This window comes from Arthrobotrys flagrans (genome assembly GCF_004000055.1).
Source record: "Arthrobotrys flagrans strain CBS H-5679 chromosome Unknown unitig_8, whole genome shotgun sequence".
Lineage (NCBI taxonomy): Eukaryota > Fungi > Ascomycota > Orbiliomycetes > Orbiliales > Orbiliaceae > Arthrobotrys > Arthrobotrys flagrans.
The window spans coordinates 3,085,804-3,097,430 of NW_027137553.1; positions in this window are offsets into that span (position 1 = coordinate 3,085,804).

Consider the following 11,627-nt stretch of genomic DNA (forward strand, 5'->3'; position numbering starts at 1 on the left):
CGAAAAAGCAAGAAAAACGAAAATATAATATCCAAAAATACAAACAATATTAGAAACCGATAAATAGAAATTAAAGATTAAAAAATATTAAGATTTTTATAATTGTCGACTATAAAAAAGAAATTTTCTCGTTAAAAATTAAACTAAATTAAATTAATTTAATTTAATAATAACGGATAATATACCTACTAGTTCATCTTTCGATAAACTAATAATAGTAACTCAGGATTATATCCTGATATTCAAAAACACTAATAAAAAAAGACAGAAAAGACAAATCTCAATAGATTTAAACGAGAAAGAATTAAACAGAGAAGATTTAATTCTAGAATTAAAGAGATTAAACGATCTTCTGAAAAAAAAGACAGAAGAAGTAGAAAACCTGAAAATTAAAATAAGAGAACTCGAAAATCCCAAAAAATCCTACGCAGAAATGGCACAGAAATCACAAAATCAATCAATAAAACAAAAACAAAACGAAAACAATCAAAAATCGACAGTTCAACAACAACAACAACAAAAACAAACAATTCCAATTAATCAAAGAAGATTAATTATACCGAGAACGACAACAATTCCACCAATTCAAAAACCAAACGTTTTTAAAAAAAAAATAAATCAAATTCTCTATCAAAAATCTAAAAATCCAGAAATAATAATTTCTGGAATTTCTATAAATCCTAAAGGCAATTTAATATTAATTGCACACGAAAACACACAAAAAGAAGAAATTCTCAAATATAAAGAGAATATTTTTGAAGAACTCATCAAAATTAATAAATATATTCAAAAACCAACCAATATTGAAACTTAAAGATTTTTAATTGTTCATAGAGTGGAAATTGAACAATACAAAAATATAGAAAAGCTCAAAATAGAAATTGAGACAGACAATACAATTAAAATTACAAATAAACCAAGATAGTTGATTAGAGAAGAAAAATTAATTAGAAAAAATTTTTCTTCAATAATCATTACAACAAAAACAAAAGAAGAAGCAATACACACTCAAAAAAGAGGATATATATTTTTAAGTAGAGAAAAATTAAAAACGGAAAGATATTTAAAACTTTTTAACAACAATAAATGCACAAATTGCCAAAAAACTGGACATTTCGCAATTAAATACAGAAACAATTCAATTTGTGGCATTTACGCAAAAAATCACAAAACAATCAATCACATTTGCAACAATTGTCAGGAAACAAAAAAGTCCTACGAACATATCAAAGCAAAATATGCAAACTACAGTAAAGAACATATGGCAAACGACCCAATATATTTAAAAAACAAAAAACAACTTAATTCTCAAAATGAATAAAAACAACAAATTAAGAATCATACAGCATAATTACAGAAGGTCAACAAATATAATACAATCAATACTAAATTCTGCAAAACAACACCATTTCACACCCTGGATTTCAATCAATTTTAACAAATCCTAAAGAAAAACAAAAAAATAGAATAAGGGTGTTAGCATTTATTGCGAAAAATATACCCTTTGAAATTACAAACAGAATAGATTTAATAGATGACGAAGACTGCCAAATAATTGATATAAAATCAAATAAATTAAAAAGGTATCAAAAACTGGGACAGAACGACCTCCTCATAACTTTTAAACAAAGCATTCAAAACCAAATAAAAATACATCAATCGAAAGAGCAAGAAAAACGAAAATACAATATTCAAAAATACAAACAATATCAGAAACTAATAAATAGAAATTAAAGATTAAAAAATATCAAGATTTTTACAATTATTAACTATAAAAAAAGAGTTTTTTCGCTAAAAATTAAACTAAACTAAATTAGTTTAATTTAATAATAGCGAATAATATACTTATTAGTTCATCTCTCGATAAACTAATAATAATAATTCAGGATTATATCCTGATACTCAAAAATACCAACAAAAAAAGATAGAAAAGATAAATCTCAATAAATTTAAATAAAAAAGAATTAAACAAAGAAGATTTAATTCTAGAATTAAAAAGATTAAACAATCTTCTAAAAAAAAAGATAAAAGAAATAGAAAACCTGAAAATTAAAATAAGAAAACTCAAAAATCCCAAAAAATCCTACACAGAAATAGTACAGAAATCACAAAATCAATTAATAAAACAAAAACAAAACAAAAACAATCAAAAATCGACAGTTCAACAACAATAATAACAAAAACAAATAATTCCAATTAATCAAAGAAGATTAATTATACTGAAAACGATAATAACCCTACTAATTCAAAAACTAAACGTTTTTAGAGAAAAAATAAATTAAGTTTTCTATTAAAAATCTAAAAATTTAGAAATAATAATTTCTGGAATTTTTATAAATCTTAAAGGCAATTTAATATTAATTATATACGAAAACACACAAAAAGAAGAAATTCTTAAATATAAAGAAGATATTTTTGAAGAACTTATTAAAATTAATAAATATATTCAAAAACCAACTAATATTAAAACTTGGGGATTTTTAATTATTTATAGAGTAGAAATTAAACAATACAAAAATATGGAAAAACTCAAAATAGAAATTGAGACAAACAATGCAATTAAAATTGCAAATAAACCAAGATAGTTGGTTAAAGAAGAAAAATTAATTAAAAAAAATTTTTCTTCAATAGTCATTGCAACGAAAACAAAAGAAGAAGCAATACACACTCAAAAAAGAGGATATATATTTTTAGATAAAAAAAAATTAAAAACAGAAAGATATTTAAAACTTTTTGGCAACAATAAATACACAAATTGCTAAAAAACTGGACATTTCGCAATTAAATGCAGAAACAATTTAATTTATAGCATTTGCGCAAAAAATCACAAAACAATTAATCACATTTGCAATAATTGTCAGGAAACAAAAAAGTTCTGCAAACATATTAAAGCAAAATATGCAAACTGCAGTAGAGAACATATGACAAACGACCCAATATATTTAAAAAATAAAAAACAACTTAATTCTTAAAATAAATAAAAACAACAAATTGAGAATCATACAGCATAATTACAAAAGGTCAATAAATATAATACAATCAATGCTAAATTCTACATTAAATAAAGCAGAATTAATTTTCTTGCAGGAACCATAGGTTTCAAAAGAAAACAACACCATTTTACATTCTAGATTTCAATCAATTTTAACAAATTCCAAAGAAAAACAAAAAAATAGAATAAGGGTAGTAGCATTTATTACGAAAAATATACCCTTTAAAATTACAAACAGAATAGATTTAATAGATAACGAAGACTATCAAATAATTAATATAAAATTAATTAAATTTAGGGAAATCAGAATTTTTAACATCTACAACGAAAAGCAACAAAACACAAAAAATAATAAATATACAATAAAAAGATTATTTAATAAAATAAATCTTTATTACACTAAAAAAACATTATTAATTAGAGATTTTAATGCTCATCACTCTTTATAAAACCCTAAAATTAAATATAATTTAAGATCAGACAAAATAATAAAGTTAATTGAAAATAATAATTTACAATTAATTAACCAAAATAGTATACCGACTTATTATTATACTAGAAAAGACAAAATAGGATTTTTAATCATAGATTTATCATTTACAACGATTAATTTAAAAGATTTAATTAAAAGTTAGAAAATTAATAAGGAAATGGATATAAAATCAGATCATAAAGTTATTTCAATTAAAATAAAATCTAACAATAATAATTTAGTTAATAATCTACTGTCAACTAATAGATTTAATTAGAATAAAATAGATTAAAATAAATTCGAAAAAGAATTATTAAATCTAGATAAAAATCTAGATGAAAATAATTTATGGATTAATCTTCTTTTCTCTAGCGATAACAGAGAAAGATTAAATTTAGAAAATAATTTGAAAAAGGCAATATCTTTATTTTAAAAAAATATAATTTTGGTAGTAGAGAAATCTACGCTATTATTAAATATTTCACCAAAATCGAAAAATTGGTAGAATAAAAAAATAAATGAAACAAGAAAAGAAATGCTGCGACAAAAAAGAAAATGAAAATTAAATAAATTTCAAGAAAATTAAAATTTATTTAAAACAAAAAGAAATAAACATTTTAAAGAAATTAGACTTGTAAAAGAAAAATCTTGGGTCGACTTTCTAGAAAATATAAAAGATAAAGAAATTTTCTTAATACTAAATTTTTCTAAATCAAGGAAAATTTAAAAAATGCTAAATTTAAAATTTGAGAATTAAATTGCATTAAATTTTTAAGAAAAGGCAGACTTGTTAAGAAAAGCGCTGTTTCCACTACCTCCAAATTATACAAAAAATGCAAAAACCCAATTTGCAGAAAAAATAATTAATAAAAAATTAATTATTTGGGAGAAAATCAAAAATAGAGAAATAAAAAACGCTATTTTTACATCAAACTCCAAAAAAGCACTAGGCCCCGATGGAATTAATTTTCTATGCCTAAAAAGAGCCTATGAAATTATACCGGAAAGATTTAATGATTTATTTACAAAATTATTAAACAATAGTTACCACCCAATTTGTTTTAGGGAAGTAATTAGAGCAATTTTACCAAAACCAAACAAATCGAACTACGACATTCCAAAGGCTTACAGAATCATAAGTCTCCTAAATTGTCTAGGAAAAATCTCAGAGAAAATAATAGTAAAAAAAATAGCTTTTATATTAGAAACTAATAGAATTCTAAATCCAGAACAAATTAAAGATAGAAAACAAAGATCTGCAATTAATGCAGCTTTATCTTTAGTTTATGATATAGAAATAGTAAATTCTACAAAATTAAAAACCTCTGTTTTATTTCTAGACGTTAAAGGGGCTTTTGATAATATTTTAAAAAAAAGATTAATAAATACTTTAAAAGATATGAAATCTCCAAAATAACTAATTTAGTAGATTGATAATTTCATGTTAAAAAGATTAATCAAATTATCTTTTGATAAGCAAATAGAAAAATTAAAATTAGTGGAAATAAGCATACCACAAGGTTCACTAATTTTACTAATTTTATTTTTATTATATTTAACACCATTATTTAATGAGTTGGAATAAAAAATGCCATCTATTAAGAAACCCTCTTATATAGACGATTTGGCGTTAGTTTCAACAAATAAAATAATAAAACAAAATATAAAAGAATTAGAAGAAGCTGCAAAAATTGCGTTCGATTAAGCACAAAATAATACAGTAGCTTTTGATGATATAAAATTAGAACTAATTCATTTTAAAATAAAAAATAATAAAAATGGAGAAATAAATTTGGTATTACCAAACAGTACAAAAATCAAACCCATCAAACAATTAAAATGGCTAGGTTTTTTTTTTGATATAGATTTAAATTTTAAAAACCACATAAAAATTAAGACTAGTGCAGCAAATAAAATATTCAATTTTATTAAAGCGCTAGCAAATTCAGAAAAAGGATTAAAAACAAAAGCATTAATACAATTGTACAAAAGCTGCGTTTGTTCCATTTCTGACTATAAATCTGAAATATAGTGGAAAAATCAAAAACAATAAAAAATTTTGAAAGAATTGAGATTAATTCAAAATAAAATATTAAGAAAAATAACAGGTACCTTTAAAACAACTCCAATACATTTATTAGAAGTTGAAGCATCTATTTTACTACCGGAAATAAGATTAAATAGCATACAAAGAAGATATGCCCTAAAATCTCTATATCTTAATAAAAATCATCTAATAAAAATAAGAACTCTAGAATCTTTTCCACCAGAAATAATCTTTAAAAGAAAAGATAAAAATGAAAATAAAAATAAAAAAAAATATTTAAATTAATATAAAAATAAAAAAAATAGAGACAAAAGGGATTACATTTCCACATTAAACAATATTTTATCAAAAATTAATTTTTTAATAAACTTATATACTAAAATTAAAGAAATAAGTATTGTTTTAGACCTACTATAAGTAGAAAATAATATTAATTTTAATATTAATAGTATACCTAAGGATTTGGAAGCAGAAAACTATAAAAATAAAAAAGAGAACTTAAATTCTAAAGAAAATCTCTTAATTTATACAAATAGCTTAATGCTAGAAATAAAAAATAAAAAATCCACAGGAACTAGAATTTATAGAGAAATAGATAATAAATCTGTTTTTAAAATAAATTATAACTTAAGCAAAAATATAGAAGTGTATAACACAGAATTAATTAGCTTAAGAGAAGGTTTTATCAAATCTCTTGAATTAATTAATAAAAATAATATAGTGAAAAATATCTATTTTTTCACTAACAACCAAGCTGCAATAAAGAGGTTGGAATCTCTAAAAATTAGGGCAGGACAAGAAATAGCATCAGAAATCTGGGAAATGGCAGAAGAATTAATTTCTAAAAATATTAATTTATTTATAAAATAGGTTCCTGGACATTCAAATGTTACTAGAAACGAAAAAGCAGACTTTCTAGCAAAAGAAGCTGCAAAACAAAAACAAAAAAGTCCCTATAAATCTTTTACCTTTTTAAAAAGAAAAATAAAAGAAAAAGATTTAATAAAATAGGAAGAAAAATTTAAAAAACACAAAAATAGGATTAATTATTATAATTGGCCTAGATTAAAAAAAAATAAAATCTTTACTAAATTTAGTAATAATTTTATTTCTTCTTTAACACAATTAAGAACCGGGCACAGTTATTTCAACAGTTATCTAGTTAAAATACCAAAAGCTAACATTTTAAGCAAAAACTGTTTATGCAGAAATATATTATAAACACCAAAACATCTAATTATGGAATATATATTTTATAATTTAAAAAGAAAGATGTTAAAAAAAAAACTTAAAAACAAAAAACAATTTAATTATAACCATTTATTATTTAATAATAATAATATTATTTTATTGGAAAAGTTCTTAAATAAAACAAAAATTACACAAAGAAGCAATAAAAATCCAAAAAACAATTTATTTATAAAATAAGGAAACCTAAAAATCTAAAATAATTAAATATATTTAGTTAAAAAATTATAAGGTTCCGGAAATAAATAAAAATAGTCTTAGGCATTACACCAAAATTAGTAGATAAAAGCGGTCAGATTCACGACATTGTCCTTTTCATAAAAAAGAGAAATACGCAAGAGATAAGAAGAAAATCTCAAAACACATAATAAAAATAGAAAAAACAAAAAATAAGACAGTATTTTCCATACTTCATTTATTACATCATTTAGTTTTCAAATAAGGTGCGAAAATCATGTATTCTAATTGTTTCTTCAAACCGCCATAACCGAAAGGTTGCAAGCGTGTATGATTAATAATAATAATAATAATAACAGGTGCCTTTAAAACAACTCCAATATATTTATTAGAGGTTGAAGCATCTATTTTACTACCGGAAATAAAATTAAATAGTATACAAAGAAGATATGCCCTAAGATCTCTATATCTTAATAAAAATTATTTAATAAAAATAAGAACTCCAGAATCTTTTCCACCAGAAATAATCTTTGGAAGAGAAGATGAAAATGAAAATGAAAATAAGAAAAAATATTTAAATTGGTATAAAAATAAAAAAGATGGAGACAAAAGGGATTACATTTCCACATTAGACAATATTTTGTCAAAAATTAATTTTTTGATAAACCCATATACTAAAATTGAAGAAATAAGTATTGTTTTAGACCCACCATGGGTAGAAAATAATATTAATTTTAATATTAATAGTATACCTAAGGATTTGGAAGCAGAAAACCACAAAAATAAAAAAGAGAGCTTAAATTCTAAAGAAAATCTCTTAATTTATACAGATGGCTCAATGCTAGAAATAAAAAATAAAAAATCCACAGAAGCTGAAATTTATGGAGAAATAGATAATAAATCTGTTTTTGAAATAAATTATAGCTTGGGCAAAAATATGGAAGTGTATGACACAAAATTAATTAGCTTAAAAGAAGGTTTTATCAAATCTCTTGAATTAATTAATAAAAATAATATAGTGAAAAATATCTATTTTTTCACTGACAACCAAGCTGCAATAAAGAGGTTGGAATCTCTAAAAATTAGGGCAAGACAAGAAATAGCATCAGAAATCTGGGAAATGGCGGGAGAATTAATTTCTAAAAATATTAATTTATTTATAAAATGGGTTCCTGGACATTCAAATATTACTAGAAACGAAAAAGCAGACTTTCTAGCAAAAAAAGCTGCAAAACAAAAACAAAAAAGTCCCTATAAATCTTTTGCCTTTTTAAAAAGAAAAATAAAAGAAAAAGATTTAATAGAATGGGAAGAAAAATTTAAAAAACACAAAAATAGGATTAATTATTATAATTGGCCTAGATTAAAGAGAAATAAAATCTTTACTAAATTTAGTAATAATTTTATTTCTTCTTTAACACAATTAAGAACCGGGCACGGTTATTTCAACAGTTATCTAGTTAAAATACCAAAAGCTGGCATTTTAAGCAAAAACTGTTTATGCAGAAACACACCACAAACACCAAAACATCTAATTATGGAATGTATATTTTATAATTTAGAAAGAAAGATGTTAAAAAAAGAACTTAAAAACAAAAGACAATTTAATTATAACCATTTATTATTTAATAATAATGGTATTATTTTATTGGAAAAGTTCTTAAATAAAACAAAAATTGCACAAAGAAGCAATAAAAATCCAAAAGACAATTTATTTATAGGATGGGGAAACCTAGAAATCTAAAATAATTAAATATATTTAGTTAAGAGATTATAAGGTTCCGGAAATAAATAAAAATAGTCTTAGGCATTACACCAAAATTGGTGGATAAAAGCGGTCAGATTCACGACATTGTCCTTTTCATAAAAAGGAGAAATACGCAAGAGATAAGAAGAAAATCTCAAAACACATAATAAAAATAGAAAAAACAAAAAATAAGACAGTATTTTCCATACTTCATTTATTACATCATTTAGTTTTCAAATAAGGTGCGAAAATCATGTATTCTAATTGTTTCTTCAAACCGCCATAACCGAAAGGTTGCAAGCGTGTATGATTAATAATAATAATAATAATCTAATCCTGTGTCCATTTCCTCATCAATTTTCCAACTTTTAATTAAATCTTTTAAATTAATCGTTGCAAACGATAAATCTATAATTGAGAATCCCATTTTGTCTTTTCTAGCATAATAATAAGTCGGTATGCCATTTTGGTTGATTAATTGTAAATTATTATTTTCAATCAACTCTATTATTTTATCTGATCTTAAATTATATTTAATTTCAGGGTTCCATAAAGAGTGATGAGCATTAAAATCTCCAATTAATAGTATTTTTTTGGTGCAATAAAGATTTATTTTATTAAATAATCTTTTTATTGTGTATTCACCATTTTTTGTGTTTTGTTGCTTTTCGTTGTAGATATTAAAGATTCTGATTTCTCCAAATTTATTTGATTTTATATCAATTATTTGGCAGTCTTCGTCATCTATTAAATCTATTCTGTTTGTAATTTCAAAGGGTATATTTTTCGCAATAAATGCTAACACCCTTATTCTATTTTTTTGTTTTTCTTTAGGATTTGTTAAAATTGATTGTGTTGCGATATACCGTATAAGGCGTAGTGCCGGGTCTATACGTACCGCTCTATAAATACAGACGGATCTACGATGTATTAAAATCTAAACAATCGATCATCAATTATATATACACAGACCTATATACTTTCTAGCGTACTTATGAGTTGTAGAACCTTTAACACGTTATCAGCACGACTTCCTGATTCTAGAAAGAGTATTTACTAATTAAGTACAATATACTTCAGCTATTTTTACGCTTTACTGTAGTATCTACAGACTTTTATCGATTGTAATTTTAAAATCGTAAAGATTATTCTGCTTTTTAAATTCTCGATATAATACTGCATAATATACTTTTTAGAACGTAATGTCTATATTTATTATTTTTTTAAATAAATTTACCTTAACCGTAAATAACCGTAACTACCAAATCTGGCTTAATAAAATTAAATAGGTGCTAAAATCGTATATAAAATATAACTATAAGCTATCAAAGTTTATTACCGATATCTTTATAGCGCTATTAACTAGTACCTCAGAATTCTTACAAGATGCTAAGAAATAAGCTAGAATTTCTTTGTCTACTACTAAAACAATAAACATTACAGACGCTAAATCGTTAAATAAATACAAAGTAACTAAATTATTCGCTAACAATATTATACAAAAATCAGTTCATAACAATATATATAATATTCTCACCGACTTATCACCCAAAGCTATGATAAATCTACTTAAAGAGAGGTACAGACCTAATATCAAAGATATTATAAACATACTTAAAAACCGTCTTTTCTCTCTTATTGTATAACTAGAAAAATATAACATACATATAATTATTTCGCATTACTTTAAGGTAGTTATATAGATATAAAAAAAAAAAAGTAATATCTTATCTTCTATCTTCCTATAATTAAGTCTTATTAATACTACTAGAGAGGTATTAAATAAAACCAGAGATTAACACCTTAATATCTATACAGTTATATAATTTTATATAACAAATACTATCGATAAGATAGTATATATAATCAAACGTTTAAAAGATTATATTTTTAAGTAAATAACTTTATTTTATTATAAACGTAATATCTATAGACATAGAAAGTTAGAAAAGAAAAGTATTAAACCTTAAACTCTTTTTATATCTATACCGTTATTAGCTATGAACGCTATTAACTTAACAGTACATAAGGGAAATAAACAGAAGTTTAAACGCATAATTAATTAAGATAATAAAACTGAAGAAGGTAATACGAAAAAAAAAGTTCGCTTTAATATTAAAAGAAACGCAGGTTTTAGCTTTAGCGCTAGAGGTATAATTTTTTAGAAAAAGAATAAGATAACCTACCTTCTATACAATATTTGTAGAGATATAAGCTATTTAGAAGAACGCTGCTTTATTAAGTATCTAAAACTTAGACTTCTAAATTAGAAAATTAAGAAGAACATTTCCTCTTATTCTATAGTTTCTAAACCTCGTAACGTAATAACAGTATATAGAGCTAATATTAAAAGAAATGTTTGTAAAAGTGCTTCTAGAGAATTATAATATATAGACTTAGGCGCAAGTGACTAGATCTGTAAGAATTATAATTTATTTATATTTAAAATCTATATCTCTTTCGATATAGAAAGAAAGATAAGGTTAGAGAATGATTTAATTGTACTTGCTTAAAAATACAAAACTCTTATTATAGAAACTGATATTACTATCCTGAAGGTATATGATGTGTTATACGCGCTTTAAATAGTTCTAAATCTATGTTCTGTCAGGAAATTGTAAGAAAAAGAGATAGGCGTATATTTTACGCCTTAAAGCAATATTTTTAAAAAAGATAGTTTTGTTATAGTATAGCTAATTTTCGATGAAGAAATAAGCCTTTACGTACTGAAAAGTAGTAATAAATGCTGCGTGCTTGAGAGGACATAAGACAGATTCTTTATTTCAGAGGTTATAGCGCTGTTAACGTATCAAGTAATTATAGATTATATTTTCTTAACCGAAGTTACGGAATTATTAAAATAGTATAGGAAATTAAGTTATGCTAATTGAAGAGTAGTTTATAGAAGTATAACTTAAACTAGAGTTAAAATACCCTTTAAGAA